Source organism: Apium graveolens, chromosome 2 (genome assembly GCF_009905375.1).
Source record: "Apium graveolens cultivar Ventura chromosome 2, ASM990537v1, whole genome shotgun sequence".
NCBI lineage: Eukaryota > Viridiplantae > Streptophyta > Magnoliopsida > Apiales > Apiaceae > Apium > Apium graveolens.
The window spans coordinates 290,320,222-290,337,775 of record NC_133648.1 but is presented as its reverse complement, the minus strand read 5'-3'; positions in this window follow the sequence as shown (position 1 = coordinate 290,337,775).

The following is a 17,554-nucleotide window of genomic DNA, read 5'->3' as shown; positions in this document are numbered from 1 at the left end:
GGCTAAAAACCAATGTTAAAGACCCCTACCTTTCTCTACACATGCGAAGACACCAGTTTGAAAAAAAAAAGACATCGGTTTATAACCGATGTCTAAGGGTATTTTTCTAGTAATGATGGGATATGGATTGATCTCAAAAAGGAATGTCATCATTGATCAAGTAACACCAGTTGATGGACTCAAATACAATCTTTTGAGTGTTAGCCAACTATGTGATAAAGGCAACTCAGTTACCTTTAATTTCAAAGCCTATATTGTCACCTGCAAAAAGGACAACAAAGTGGTTCTTACTGGAGTAAGAATAGGAAATGTGTACTTAGCTAACTTTAAATCTACAAATGCAGATTCAGTTACTTGTCTTTACGGAAAAGCAAATTAATATGAAAGTTGGATATGGCACAAAAAGCTATCTCATTTGAATTTCAAGATAATGATTGAATTGGTCTAGAAAGACCTTGTTAGAGGTGTAACATTCTGATTCTCAATGATTAGGAGAAGCTCAGGATCTGGCTGTTTTGGATGTCATCAGGATTTGATGTGCTATCAGGATTTGATGCCCATCAGTGTCTGCAGAAACATCAGTATTTGAAGACAGTCTGTTGTGAAGATTAAGTTTGTTCTTTATTTTGAGAGATGGATATCTGTTTGTTCTGAGTGATAGGACTTTGTATATTGATAATGCATATCCTAGACTAATTTGTAGCAACAGTGTATTATATAAACACAGATTAGGTCATCACATAGTGATTAACTCGAGCATTGTACGACCTAGCAGCTCTCAAGAACATCAGTATTTCTTGAGAGAGTTTGTAACAGTTTTTATCAGAAATATAAAGAACTGTTATATTTGTATACTTGTTTGAAACATTTATACAATTGTATCTAACTCCTTTAAACAATTGTATCTTTACTGGGTAACAATTGGTATCAGAGCTCAATGATAAATTTACAATCAGAAGCGATCTAAACATGTCTCTGAACAAGTATGAAAGTATTAAAATCCCCATTCTGAAAAAGACTGAATATCTTACATGGAAGGTGAAGATGCTCATGCGCCTGGAGGCTACAGATCCAGATTATCTCGACGTAATTAATGATGGACCCTAAATGCCAAAAAAACTGGTGCCTGAAACTCCTACTGTGGCTGAACACTATCAGTTGAAGGAGAAGAGTGAGTGGACACCAGAATAGAAAGTAGTTGTGCTGAAAGATACAAAGGTAAGAAACATTTTGCATAACAGTCTTGATTTTGTGATGTCAAACAGGGTTACAACCTACAAGACTGCCAAGAAGATCTGGGATGCTCTTGAAATTCAATGTTAAGGAGCCATCAAGAAGAACAGAAGGGATGTTCTAATTCAAGAATATGAACACTTTGAGGCAGCCTGATGAAAGTCTCACCGATATCTATGACAGATTTCTCACCCTGCTCAACAATATGTCTTTGGTGGGAAAGGTGTATGATCGAGAGGATTCGAACGCTAAGTTTCTGAGAGCCTTGAATGAAGAATGGGAGACTCAGACTTCAATCATACGATATCAGTATGATTTGGAAATAATCACTCTGGATGAAGTCTATGGCATGCTGAGAACTCAAAACTTGGAAGTCCAGCAAAGGAAGGAGAGGAAAAGAAGCAAAGGAAAATTAGTTGCTTTGAAAGTGAATGCTAAAGCTTTAAAAGAAAGGTACGTTGAAGTTATAAGGAAAAAGAACAATCTGCCAGAATCAGATACTGATGATTCATCATCAAATACTGATTGTGATACTGATTCTGAAACTGATGAGAACGTGACAGATTCTGATGTCATGCAAATGGCTGCATTGCTGATTAAGGGCGTCAAGAGGATGCAATTCAGAAAGTCTCAGAAGAATAGAAGCTTCAAGAAGAAGTTCACTGGAGGGGAAAGGAAGTCAACTGGAAGAAGAGATGGAAAGGACTCTAAAGCTGGAAAAGTAGATAGATCGAAAATCAAGTGCTACAACTGTGATGAACCTGGTCACTTTGCTACAGAGTGCAAGAAGACAAAGCATGACAAAGGGAAGAACAAAGCCCTGATTACATCAATGAAAAATTGGATGGGCTCCTCTGATTCTGAAAATGAAGATACATGCTATGCACTGATGGCTAGCTTTAATGATCCTGCTTTCTCTGAGTCTAAGGTATCAACTCCCTTCTTCTCTTTTGATACTGAAGATATATCTGAACTGAAATCTATTCTTAAGTCTCTCCATGGAAATTATAAAATAAGATTCTAGAGAAAAATATATTGTCAACTAAAAATGAATTGTTAAAGTCTAGGAATGATCAGTTGAAGTCTGACTTAATAAATCAGATTGAAATTTAGAAAGAATATGAGAACGCTAAATATACAACAAATGTACTAGAAGTTAAGTATAGTTTATTAGAAAATGAATTAGAAAATGAGAGGAAAACTCTTAATGCATGGATTGTTTCAGGAAAAAAGGTTCATGAGATGATCACTAAGAAAAACAGGAAAGAATATCTTGATTATGTAGACGGAATTAAGGATGTTAACAGTGAGAATAAGACTACTCTTAAAACTCCTGTTAAGTTTATCTCTTCAGAACCTGATGAACTCAAATCCATCTATGAAAAGGGTTCAACATTAGCATCCCAAGATAAATCAGTAAGTGATAAATCTCAAAGAAAGGAAAACAAGGACAATTAAGACTGTTAAGAAAGAAAAGAACATAGGACTTTTGTCTAAAAGACAATTAAAAAAGAAATTATCCGAGGTTACTGAAAAACCTCAAGTAAAAATTCCTAAAAGGAACATGTGGTAAGCAAGGTATTTCTAAGGATTCTAATTACAAGTTTGTTCCCAATGCTCCTAGAAAAACTTGTTTTTACTGTGGTAATACTAATCATCTTGCTACTGACTGCAGGAGGAGTAAGAAAATGAAAGCTGCTATTCCTGAGTCTGATGTTAGGGGTAGATCAGTATTTTATAAACCACAAAATCCTTTTTTTCATTGTGGTAGTAGTTGGAATTCGATTTATACTTCTAGTTCCTATCATAAGCTGTATCACAACTATTATGAACTTTTGCCTAAATTTAATAAAGTTGCTTGTGTACTCAATTCTTCTAGTTCTACTAAATCTTCTTTTGACAAGACAAATCCTGACAAAGGAAAAACTGTCAGAGGTATTCCTGAATCACAAAGGCTTAAGTTGTCCAAAAAGAGGGCCCAACAAGTGTGGGTCCTTAAAAATCCTTCTAATTAATTATTCCTCTGACTGCAGGGTAACACGAAAAATACTCTTGTCTTGGATAGTGGATGTTCAGGACACATGATTGGAAATAAATCCCTGTTGTCAGAATTTGAACAGAAGGCTAGCCCAGATGTATCTTATGGAGATGGAAATGTAGGACACACTCTGGGATATGGCAACTTGATAATTGGAAAGGTAGCAATAGAGAATGTAGCTCTAGTGGAAGGACCGAAGCACAATCTTCTCAACATCAATCAAATCACTAACAGAGGTTATCATGTGGTATTCTATGACTCACACTGTGAAGTTGTTCATAACAAGTCAAAGAAAATTGTCTTGATAGGATATAGACATGGCAACATATATGAAGCAATGATGCATGAAAGTCTTGAAAGAAGCTACTTGCCTTATCTCTAAGGCATCAGTAGATGAGAGATGGAACTGGCACAAGAAGCTCTCACATCTCAACTTCAATTCAATCAATGAACTTGCCGAGAAGGATCTAGTAAGAGGATTACCAAATATGCTATACTCATCTGATGGTCTTTGTGATGCTTGCCAAAAGTCCAAACAAATAAGAGTATCTTTCAAAAGTAAAACATAATTCTCTATTTCTGAGCCATATCACATGTTACACTTGGATCTCTTTCGACCAGTGAATATAATGTCCATCAACAAGAAAAGGTACACACTTGTAATTACTGGTGATGTCACTAGATATACTTGGGTTTATTTTCTACACAAAAAGGATGAAACTCCAGAAATTCTTCTGGATCACATAAGGCAAATTAAAAATGGATCCACCCACAAAGTGAAAATTCTGAGAAGTGATAATGGCACTGAGTTCAAGAACTCAAAAATGGAGGAAGTCTGCAAGTACAAAGGCATACAACAACAATTCTCAGCTCCTGGTACACCTCAACAAAATGGTGTTGTTGAGAGGAAGAACAGAACCTTAATTGAAGCTGGCAGGACTCTGCTGGAAGAAGCAAAACTACCCACTTACTTCTGGGCTGAAGCAGTAAACACATCATGTTATACTCAAAATATCACACTGATAAACAGATATGGCGTTACTCCTTATCAGATGCTGAAAGAAAAGAAGCCCAGTCTCAAACATCTTCATGTATTTGAATGTAAGTGGTTTGTTTTGAGAACTCATACTGATCAGCTAGGAAAGTTTGAATCAAAAGCTGATGAAGGAATCTTTGTTGGATACTCACCATCAAGAGCATAAAGAGTTTTTAATCTGAGAACAAATACTGTAGTAACCTTGATAAATGTATCTTTTGATGATAGAAAGATTCCTGGTTTTGAAGAAGACACTCATGAAAGTCTAATCTTTGCAAATGAAAATGCATTGTTGGAATCTGGATCAAACTCTAATGAATTGTCAAATCCTGATGATCCAAATCCTGATACTCCTTCAGATTCTGAAGATAATCATTGTACTAATGAACCTGCACATGTTGATGGGGAGCAACAGCAAGGTTCAACTGATGGTACTAACACTGAAGAAGCAACTCAAGGTTCTTCTCAATATGGTCATTCAGAATCCAATACTGATTCAATATCAGATGGACATGATTCAAGTCCTAAAACTTTATCAGGAGATAACAACACAGATTCAGGGGAGCCTCAAATGCATTTGATGAGGCATACAATTCAGGGGGAGCATCTAGCTCCAGAAGGACACTTCCCAGTTCCAGAAAATGGACAAAAGATCATACTCCTGATCTGATCATTGGAAATCCTGATGAAGGTGTAAAGAAAAGGAGTGCAACTCAAAATGAATGTTTATATCACAATCTACTTTCAAAAGAAGAGCCAAAGAAAGTAGAAGATGCACTAAAGGATGCGGATTGGGTCATGTGTAATATCCGGGATATATTGTGTAATTATTTTTGCTAATAAATAATTATTATATGTGTTCAGTATCTATTCTGTGAATTATTTGTTAAGTGTTAAATGTGTTTGGATATTTAAAAATAATGTTAATTGAGTATTTTAATTTTTATATGTCCAAAATAAAATATAGATAATTGTCATATCTTCCTAATTATCTTTATGATAATTTATGATTTTATATGATTTATATGGATTTTATAAAATCTTTTTCCGAGTATTTAAAAACTATTTTATACAAACGGGAACCAACCGACGTCATCCGTTGTTACGTTTTTATAACCCGAAACTCTTCCGAGAACTCCTTCCTAACTTAATTGCAATATTCCGAGCATTTTCCATGTTTCGACTTTTTCGATCCGGCGTACGGTTTGTCCTGCGCGGGTCCCGTCGCAACATTTTGATACGTTATTTGTTTAAGTAAATTAATAAAATTCGTATTTTCGATAAACGGGATCTTTTTATTAAACTATCACAATTATCACCTCATAATACGTGTAACCAGGCGCTGAGACCAAGACCGCAGTACAAATTATACTGATTTGGATAATTATCCCAAAAACGAGTACCGTTTGGATCAGTTTTTATAAATAAATGTACCATTTTATATCCGGAATGATCCAACGGGATATTAATTTTTCGTAATTATAAATAGCAATTACTGTATATTATTCCGTATCAAATATCATTTGCAGACAATAATTATATAAATTTCCAGAGCAAATTCATATATTCATAAACCTTTCTAAAAATCAAACCAACAATCAGAGGTGTTACCGGAGTCCGTTTGGAAATCTCGAATTATCTGGAAATTTGTTTATTTTCGAATTATTTTTATTAAAAATATGAATTTTTATTCGGATGATTGTTTAAATGATTTGATGATTGCATGTTGTAGAGCTTGTTTTCCTGATGATTTTCATATGTCATATGTCTGATTTGGAGTTCAATAACATGTTCAAAATTGAGTTTAATCTTCGAATTTTAAAATTAGGGTTTATAACCCGTATGAATGTTTTCAATTGAAATTTGGGGCTTTTTGATTTAGGGGTTATTAGCTGTTGATTTATAGTGGGTTGCGTTCCTTATGAAATTTGCAATCGATTGGTATATAGCTCGTTAACAGAGGATGTCTTGGCCATTTTCCGGCCAGGACAGGGATGATTGATGTGATTTGATTGCATGAATAGGTTCCTGGTGTTGTGTAGAGTATATCTGGAGCAGATGGTAAGGTGAGGGTGCCGGAATCGTATTGTCCGGCCACCCCTGTATTTTCCGGCGATTGGAACTGTAAAATTACAATTTAGTACCTCAATTATTGGGGACGATGAAGTTCAGTCTCTGAACTTTCCAGAGTTTGCAAGTTTAAGATTCCTGTTTTAAAAATATTCAAAAATCATATTTTCTATTTATTTTAATTATGAAAATTTGTTTTGAATTTCTGAAAATTCTAAAAATTATTATTTTAATTCCAAAAATTATTTTAAATTCAAAAATAAATCTGAATTAATTAGTTAATTAATTTCAGTTAATATTTAATTGATTAATTGGTCAATTAATTCGAAAATTAATTGATTAATTGATTTAATTAATTATTAATTGATTTTAATTAATTATTTAATTAGATTTAATTATTTAAAAATGATTTAAAAATTCCGAAAAATAGTTTCGAGCTTTAAAATATTATTTTAAATTGTTTTCAAGGCTCGATAATTATTATAAAATTGTTTTGAAGCCAAAATTGGCCAACCGAACCCTGTTTATTACTCCGAAATTGATCCAACGACCCATTTTAATTCCGAAAAATGTTTTAAAAATCATTTTAAATACCCGAAAGCCTGTTTATGACCCGAGACTTCTTTATAAATGATATATCATTGATTATTTGACGTGTTATGTGCTATATGTGACTTGGTGGTTAACTGTCGGTCTATATATTCGATATTTACTTGTTTATAGTATAACTTTCAATCCGTTAATCAGATTTGGGTGAAACGAAGGGTATATAGACGTATATGTCGAATAGAAACGTATGAGTTGAATATTGATAGATGCTTATGATATGTGAGCAGAAGAGGCAAGGCGTAGGAAAGGGAAACAGATAGTCGAGGAGTAGACGGTTGTGATTGAAAGTTAGAGAAGTAGAGCAAGCTAATACCAGGCAAGTGAACTGAACTTTCTCAAGATATATTGTAGTGGATTGATAGTCCTGTTCTATATTGCAAGTGCTTTGAAGCACTGAACCCAAGACCCTGATTCCAGTTATTGATCTTGAGCCGTAAACTTTATTGGTTCTAAACCATTGATTGTTGTATACCCAAATACGAACCACAAATATACGATACTACTCCACAAATACATACAAACTAAATACCAAACACTAAACCGAATTACTTATATACTCAAACCATTGTACCTTATGATTTGAAAGACCAATTCCTGGTAACCCTGAAATATTAATTCCTTTATTATCCAATTCTTTCATTACCTAAATCCAAGCTTTGAAAATGCCATATTGATCCTTATGCAGATTGAAACCATTTCATTATTGAACGTCCAATATTGTTAATGATTCGGTTTATTGCTTATTACTGTTTATTCTGTTATTATGTTAGAATTGGATTGTTTTTATAAAATTGTGGACCAGATTCGTGGTCAGACCATATAATGGTCAAGTTGGGCCAATGTGTGCCTTGGATCTAGTAGTTAGAGCAGTGCTATGTGCTTTGCTCGGGGTTAGTGCGTGACTGATCAGCAGCCTAACCTTGGTTTTTTAAATGAAAATATAATATGCAATTCTAAATCATAATTCATTGTGCACTCGATATCATAACCCTTTTAATTTGATGATCATTATTCTCAGTTTTGTCATTGTGACTTGCTGAGCTAATTAGCTCATTTGTGCGATGTTGTTTATATTCTTTTCCAGTTAAGAAGGAACCAGTTGGTAATGAAGATCCCCAGTCCAGCGCGAGAGCTAGGGGTTCAGGTTGATCGAGTTAAGCTAGTAGGCTTCTTTTGGGATAATTTGAGTTTTTAAAAGTTTGTAATAATGTTTAATACTCAGTTCTGAGTTTGAATAGTTGGGATTTGAATGTTTGTAATATAAGTAGGTGTGTTTGGCTTGTGTGCATATTTAACCTATTGCTGTCTGTGGTATTTGGTAAGTAGGGTCACTGCATATTATTATTATCTTTTTTATTATTATAAGCAGATTATAAATAAGGTGTGTGTGTGTGGACCCCAAACTTCTGACCCGGGTTTGGAGGGCGCCACAGGTTTGGTATCAGAGCTACAGGTTATAAGTCACTGACACAAGCCTAGACCGACGGGAATGGGTAGAGGGCTAGGATTAGAAGTAAGGAATAGAAAGATAGAACGTCGAGAGGTTGAGTGCTACGGTATAATAGGTATTAGTATGATTCACATCGTGGCTCGAGATTCTTATATTGCGATATGATTTCAGATAGCAGCGATGGATGACTCTTTCATCCCCGTATCAGCTGATCACTCAGAGCCTTCAGTTGGAGTACCATCTTCAGATCCACGTTCTGTTGTTCCACTAGTGTTGGCTATTCTACCTCCACCTATGTTGCAGCCCGTACCACTACAGGCTATTCCACCTCCAGGTATGAGGCCACCTATCAGAGGACCCCCACCTGCTGATTCAGGCTTTACTGGTCATTCAGTGACAAGAGTACCTTTCCAGTTCTCTTCCTATCCTGTCCCATATCATCAGTTTGAGGCTTGCCTTATGGAACAACGATTCCTACAGGGTCAGATTCAGGAGTTACTACATATCATGCGTACCAGAGAGGTTGGGAGTGGTGAGAGGCGACTCAGAGAGAGGCTCCAGGTGTTTCGTAGAGTAGCTGCTATGAGGATTGCTGAGGCTACACATGAGGACATCACCCCTGATTTCCTAGTAGAGTGGGTTAAGTGGGTTCTAGAGGAGCTTGAGGAGATTGGAGGTCCAGACTTTCCATGAGTCAGAGATAGAGATGCTGATCAGTGTTGTTTTGGTTGTGTTGTAGGTACAGTAGTGTGTAGTATGTATCATTAGACTTTTGGGTTGTATTCATAGACTAGCTATGTTGACTAGTGAGTAGGTTGTTGTACCCTTTTGTTTTTACTTCCGAAGCGTCTTTATGCTTGTACTACCTAAAAATTTTGATCTATATATATCAGTACCTTTTTCCTTTTCAGCATTATCATTTACTTTACTGCACCTGTTTTACTTTATCTTATTTATTGCACCAGTTATACCCCTGTGATACCATGTACCCTGTTCCCTTAACTGTTTATATTCTGTAAAGAAGCATGCAATTTACTTAGTTTAACTGTTACAACTGTTTTCATAAAGAGATATTTCTGTTTTACAAAACTTTTCTTTTATGCAAAGGATTTGATTTAAAAGCTAAATAAGTTGTTTGATTCTTTACAGAAAAATGCCTCCCAGAAGAAATACCCGCACCAACACCCAGAATGAAGAAACCAACAACAACAACAATAACAACCAAGAAGGTACAAACTAGAATGTAAACCCAGAACCCATAGACCCAGCAATAGCCCAGATCCTTCAAATCTTGGCCAAACAAACAGTTCACCTGGCACAACAACAACAAAGACAGACCAATCCCCAGGTAACTTTTAAAACTTTCCAGGCAGTAAACCCACCAGAATTTAAGGGTTCCTTAGAACCAATTGAAGCAAATGTTTGGTTAAAGGAAATAGAGAAGGCATTTGCCTTAGTGAAAGTAAAGAAAGAACAGAAGGTTGAGTTTGCAAGCTACTATTTGAAGAATGAGGCCACCTATTGGTAGGAAATGGTGAAGACATTGGAAGGTACGGATGTTATTACTTGGGAAAGGTTTAAGGAATTATTTTTAGAAAAGTATTTTCCCTAATTTATCCAGGATCAGATGGAGTTGAAGTTTTTAGAGTTAAAGCAAGGAAATATGTCGGTGGCAGATTATGAAAGCAAGTTTGAAGAATTGTCAAGGTATGTGCCGTCACATGTGGATACTGAGAGGAAGAAGGCTAAAAGATTCCAGCAAGGTCTAAAACTATGGATTAGAGGGAAGGTAGCCATTTTTGAGTTGGATACCTATGCAGGAGTTGTACAGAAGGCCACGATCGCAGAGACAGAGAGCGAGATGTTACAGAAGGAGAAAGAAAGCAAGAAAAGGAAATTTGAGGGAAATGAAGGTCAATCACAACCAGGGAAGTTTCCAAATTGTAAGAAGGGCAAGTTTCAGCCAGGGAGAAATTCTAATTTCAGGAGACAAAATGCAGGCGACGGAGGCCAGGGCAACCGTCCAGTTAATATGAATCAACCGAATCAGTTGAGATTAACTTTTCCAGATTGTCAGGTATGTGGGAAGAAGCATGAAGGAGTTTGTAATAAGTTGAATGTTGTTTGTTTCAAGTGCAATCAGAAAGGGCACTATTCAAGGGAGTGTCGAAATCAGCCAGCAAGAGAGCAAGCAAATAAGGATCAGCCTATCCGGAATCCAGCAGTGAAGGTTCCAGCCATTGGATTTACGTGCTTTAAATGTGGGAAGCCAGGACATATAGCCAGGGATTGCAAGACACCAGCCCCAGTCAGTAATGCATTGAGGATTATGGGATCTACCCCAGCAGTGAATGAGACTCCAAGGGCTAGAGTTTTTGACATGTCTGTGAAGGATGCTATCCAGGATACGGATGTCGTGACAGGTACGCTTAATGTAAATTCTTTATGTGCCAAAGTGTTAATAGATTCGGGAGCAACTCGATTGTTCGTTTCACAAGAATTTGTTAGTAAGCTAATTGTCCAGTTGAGTATTTAAATGAAATAATGACTGTGGAATTAGCAAATCAAGAACGAGTATCTATTAATCAAGTTTGCGGGAATTGTGAGATTGAGATTTCTGGTAGTAAGTTTTGTGTAGATTTAATACCATTTAAGCTAGGAGAATTTGACGTTATCTTAGGAATGGATTGGTTATCTAAGCACGATGCCCAGATAGATTGTCGAAATAAGAAGGTAATGGTGAAGACGCCAGACGAAAGGATAGTAACATTCAAGGGCCAGAAGCAAGTAAAGAAGTTCTTATCGATGATTCAAGCCAAGAAGTTACTACGACAAGGATGCGAGCATTTCGTGGTATATTTGATTAACAGAAGTCAGGAGCCAGCAAAACTTGAAGATATTCCAGTAGTGAATGAATTTCCAGACGTGTTTCCGGATGAGTTACCAGGACTTCCTCTAGACAGAGAAATTGAGTTTGCAATCGACTTAGCACCTGGAACAGAACCAGTATCCAAGGCCCAATACAGAATGGCGCCCGTTGAGATGAAAGAGCTAGCGAAGCAATTGCAAGAGTTGTTAGAGAAAGGAGTAATCAGACCCAGTGTATCCCCGTGGGGTGCACCGGTACTATTTGTCAAAAAGAAGGATGGAAGCATGAGACTGTGCATCGACTATAGGGAGCTCAACAAGCTTACAATCAAGAACAAGTATCCGTTACCCAGAATTGACGATCTGTTTGACCAATTGAAGGGAGCCAAGTACTTCTCCAAGATTGACTTAAGATCGGGATATCATCAACTAAAGATTAAGCCAGAGGATATACCGAAGACAGCTTTCAGAACAAGGTATGGATATTATGAATTTTTAGTGATGTCTTTTGGATTGACAAATGCCCCGGCAGCGTTCATGGACCTGATGAATAGAATTTTCAAGGAATATTTGGATAAGTTCGTTATTGTGTTTATAGATGACATTTTGATTTATTCAAAGACAGAAGAAGATCATGCGGAATATTTGAGAACAGCTTTGGAGATTTTAAGGAAAAAGAAGTTGTATGCTAAATTTTCGAAGTGTGTGTTTTGGCTACAGGAAGTTCAGTTCTTAGGACACATAGTTAGTAATGAAGGGATCAAAGTGAACCCAGCAAAGATTGAGGCAATTATAAATTGGGAAAGACCGAGAACACCAACAGAGATAAGAAGTTTCTTGGGATTAGCGTGATATTATCGTCGATTCGTTCAAAATTTCTCAAGGATTGTAACACCATTGACAAAGCTTACACGGAAGAATGAAAAGTTTATATGGAACGATAAATGCGAAGAAAGTTTTCAGGAATTGAAGCGAAGATTAATCACGACACCTGTTTTGTCACTTCCAGACGATCAAGGAAATTTCGTAATTTATAGCGATGCTTCTCATAAAGGACTAGGATGTGTTCTGATGCAACACGATAAGGTAATTGCGTATGCGTCAAGGCAATTGAAATCACATGAACAGAAATATCCCACTCATGATTTGGAGCTAGCATCCATAGTTTTCGCTTTGAAGATTTGGAGACATTATCTATATGGAGAAAAATGCGAGATTTATACGGATCACAAAAGTTTGAAGTACATATTCACACAGAAGGAGCTTAATATGAGGCAAATGAGATGGTTAGAATTGATCAAGGATTACGATTGCACGATTAATTATCATCCCGGTAAAGCGAACTTGTAGCAGACGCATTGAGTCGGAAAGAAAAGTTAAATGTGTTATCAGTACCCGAAGAAATATATAAAGAATTTCAGAAACTGGAATTGGAGATTAGAGTTTGCAAGCCTGATGAAGCAAAAGTGTATAGTATGACTTTCCAGCCAGAGTTGTTAGAGAAGATAAATAAGTGTCAGGAAGATGTAATGAATCAAGATATAAATCGTTTGGTAGGTGAAGAATTGTGTACGCAAAAGGACGATCAAGGTATTCTTAGGTTTTCTTCTAGAATTTGGATTCCACCGGTGACAGAGCTGAAGAATGAAATTTTACAGGAAGCTCATAATTCGAGGTATTCAATCCATCCAGGAAGTACCAAAATGTACAGAGATTTAAAGGAAAATTATTGGTGGCCAGATATGAAGAGGGAAATTGCGGAATGGGTTAGCAGATGTTATACATGTCAGAGAGTTAAAGCAGAGCATCAGAGACCAAGTGGATTGCTATAGCCATTGGAGATTCCAGAATGGAAGTGGGAACATATTTCCATGGATTTCATAGTTGGATTACCAAGGACAAGGGCTAATCATGATGCCATTTGGGTTATAGTGGATAGACTTACCAACTCAGCTCATTTTCTGCCTATAAATGAAAGATTTTCACTCGACAAGTTAGTCTATATGTACCTGAAGGAAATTGTAGTTCGTCATGGAGTTCCGGTGTCTATCGTATCTGATCGAGATCCAAGATTTAATTCAAGATTTTGGAAAAGTTTTCAAGAATGTTTGGGAACGAGACTAAATATGAGTACGGCTTACCATCCACAGACGGACGGCCAGAGTGAAAGAACGATCCAGACAATTGAAGATATGTTACGTGTTTGTGCTATTGACTTCAAAGGGAGTTGGGACAAGCATTTACCTCTGGTAGAATTTGCTTACAACAACAGTTATCACGCCAGTATTGGGATGCCACCCTATGAAGCCCTTTATGGACGCAAATACAGATCTCCAGTGTATTGGGACGAAGTAGGAGAACGCAAAATACTTGGACCTGAATTAGTGCAATAGACAAAGGAAGTTGTTGAAGTTATCCAGAAGAGATTAATAGCCGCACATGACCGTCAAAGGAAATATGCAGATCAGTCAAGGAAAGACATGGAATTCGAAGAAGGGAATTTGGTATTACTGAAAGAATCACCGTGGAAGGGACTAATGAGGTTTGGAAAGAAAGGAAAGCTGAGCCCAAGATATGTCGGACCTTTTGAGATTCTAAAGCGCGTTGGCAAAGTAGCTTACGAGTTGGCGTTACCTCCGCACATGGAACACATTCACAATGTTTTTCACGTATCGATACTTAAGAAGTATAATCCAGACTCCAGGCATGTAATAGAATATGAGCCAATAGAGCTTCAGGCAGATTTGTCATATGTAGAGAGTCCAATAGAGATTCTAGAGGAAAGAGAGAAAGTATTAAGAAATAAAGTGGTAAAGTTAGTAAGAGTATTGTGGAGAAACCCAAAGGTTGAAGAGTCAACCTAAGAGTTAGAAAGTAATATGAAAGAAAAGTACCATCATTTATTTTCTTAGGAGATTCTGAGGACAGAATCCTTTTAAGGGGGAAGGATGTAATATCCGGGATATATCGTGTAATTATTTTTGCTAATAAATAATTATTATATGTGTTCAGTATCTATTATGTGAATTATTTGTTAAGTGTTAAATGTGTTTGGATGTTTAAAAATAATGTTAATTGAGTATTTTAATTTTTATATATCCAAAATAAAATATAGATAATTGTCATATCTTCCTAATTATTTTTATGATGATTTATGATTTTATAGGAATTATATGGATTTTATAAAATCTTTTTTCGAGTATTTAAAAACTATTTTATACAAACGGGAACCAACCGACGTCATCCGTTGTTACGTTTTTATAACCCGGAACTTTTCCGAAAACTCCTTCCTAACCAAATTGCAATATTCCGAGCATTTTCCATGTTTCGACTTTTTCGATCCGGCGTACGGTTTGTCCTGCGCGGGTCCTGGCGCAACATTTTTGATACGTTATTTGTTTCGGTAAATCAATAAAACTCGTATTTTCGATAAACATGATCTTTTTATTAAACTATCACAATTATCACCTCGCAATACGTGTAACCAGGTGTTGAGACCAAGACCGCAGTACAAATTGTACTGATTTGGATAATTATCCCGAAAACCGGTACCGTTTGGATCAGTTTTTATAAATAAATGTACCATTTTATATCCGGAATGATCCAACGGGATATTAATTTTCCGTAATTATAAATAGCCTTTATCGTATATTATTCCGTATCAAAAATCATTTGCAGTCAGTTTTTATATAAATTTCCAGAGAAAATTCATATATTCATAAACCTTTCTGAAAATCAAACCAACAATCGGAGGTGTTACCGGAGTCCATTTGGAAAGCTCGAGTACTCAAAACGAAGGTCTTGAGGTGTCTATCAGATTCTGTGAACCATATACCTGCAGAAATCAAGGTTTATTTTCTGGAAATTTGTTTATTTTCGAATTATTTTTATTAAAAATATGAATTTTTGTTCGGATGATTGTTTGTATGATTTGATGATTGCATGTTGTAGAGCTTGTTTTCCTGATGATTTTCATATGTCATATGTCTGATTTGGATTTCAATAACATGTTCAAAATTGAGTTTAATCTTCGAATTTTAAAATTAGGGTTTATAACCCGTATGAATGTTTTCAATTGAAATTTGGGGCTTTTTGATTTAGGGGTTATTAGTTGTTGATTTATAGTGGGTTATGTTCCTTATGAAATTTGCAATCGATTGATATATAGCTCGTTAACAGAGGATGTCTGAATCGAAGGGAGTTGTGTTTTGAAGTTTTCGATATTTCACCGGAAACCGGCGATGTTCTTGGCCATTTTCCGGCCAGGAAAGGGATGACTGATGTGTTTTGATTGCATGAATAGGTTCCTGGTGTTGTGTAGAGTATATCTGGAGCAGATGGTAAGGTGATGGTGCCGGAATCGTGTTCTCCGGCCACCCCTGTGTTTTCCGACGACTGGAACTTTAAAATTACAGTTTAGTACCTCAATTATTGGGGACGATGAAGTTCAGTCCCTGAACTTTCCAGAGTTTGCAAATTTAAGATTCCTGTTTTAAAAATATTCAAAAATCATATTTTCTATTTATTTTAATTATGAAAATTCGTTTTTAATTTCTGAAAATTCTAAAAACTATTATTTTAATTCCAAAAATTATTTTAAATTCAAAAATAGATCTGAATTAATTAGTTAATCATTTTCAGTTAATATTTAATTGATTAATTGGTCAATTAATTGATTAATTAATTTAATTGATTATTAATTGATTTTAATTAATTATTTAATTAGATTTAATTATTTAAAAATAATTTAAAAATTCTGAAAAATAGTTTCGAGCTTTAAAATATTATTTTAAATTGTTTTTAAGGCTCGATAATTATTATAAAATTGTTTTGAAGCCAGAATTGGCCAACCGAACCCTATTTATTACTCCGAAATTGATCCAACGACCCGTTTTAATTCCGAAAAATGTTTTAAAAATCATTTTAAATACCCGAAAGCCTGTTTATGACCCGAGACTTCTTTATAAATGATATATCATTAATTATTTGACGTGTTATGTGCTATGTGACTTGTTGGTTAACTGTCGGTCTATATATTCAATGTTTACTTGTTTATAATATAACTTTCAATCCGTTAATCAGATTTGGGTGAAACGAAGGGTAGATAGAAATATATGTCGAATAGAATTGTATGAGTTGAATATTGATAGATGCTTATAATATGTGAGCAGAAGAGGCAAGGCGTAGGAAAGGGAAACAGATAGTCGAGGAGTAGACGGTTGTGATTGAAAGTTAGAGAAGTATAGCAAGCTAATACCAGACAAGTGTTCTGAACTTTCTCAAGATATATTGTAGTGGATTGATAGTCCTGTTCTATATTGCAAGTGCTTTGAAGCACTGAACCCAAAATCCTGATTCCAGTTATTGATCTTGAGCCGTAAACTTTATTCGTTCTAAACCATTGATTGTTGTATACCCAAATACGAACAACATATATACGATACTACTCCACAAATACATACAAACTAAATACCAAACACTGAATCGAATTACTTATATACTCAAACCATTGTACCTTATGATTTGAAAGACCAATTCCTGGTAACCCTGAAACATTGATTTCTTTATTATCCAATTCTTTCATTACCTAACATCCAAGATTTGAAAATGCCATATTGATCCTTATGCAGATTGAAACCATTTCATTATTGAACGTCCAATATTGTTAATGATTCAGTTTATTGCTTTACTGTTTATTCTGTTAATATGTTAGAATTTGATTGTTTTTATAAAATTGTGGACCAGATTCGTGGTCAGACCATATAATGGTCAAGTTAGGCCAATGTGTGCCTTGGATCCAATAGTTAGAGTAGTGCTGTGTGCTTTGCTCGGGGTTAGTGCGTGACTGATCAACAGCCTAACCTTGGTTTTTAAAATGAAAATATAATATCTAATTCTAAATCATAATTCATTGTGCACTCGATAGCATAACCCTTTTTATTTGATGATCATTATTCTCAGTTTTGTCATTGTGACTTGCTGAGCTAGTTAGCTCATTTGTGCGATGTTGTTTATGTTCTTTTCCAGTTAAGAAGGAACCAGTTGGTAACGAAGATCCCCAGTCCAGCGCGAGAGCTAGGGGTTCAGGTTGATCGAGTTAAGCTAGTAGGCTTCTTTTGGGATAATTTGAGTTTGTAAAAGTTTTTTTTTCTTTCCGAAATTGAGTTAAGCTAAGGTTATTGTATTCGCACTTGAGCTTCCTGTTGAGGAGCTTGGGAGCTTGTTTCATTTACACCTCTGCATACTGACT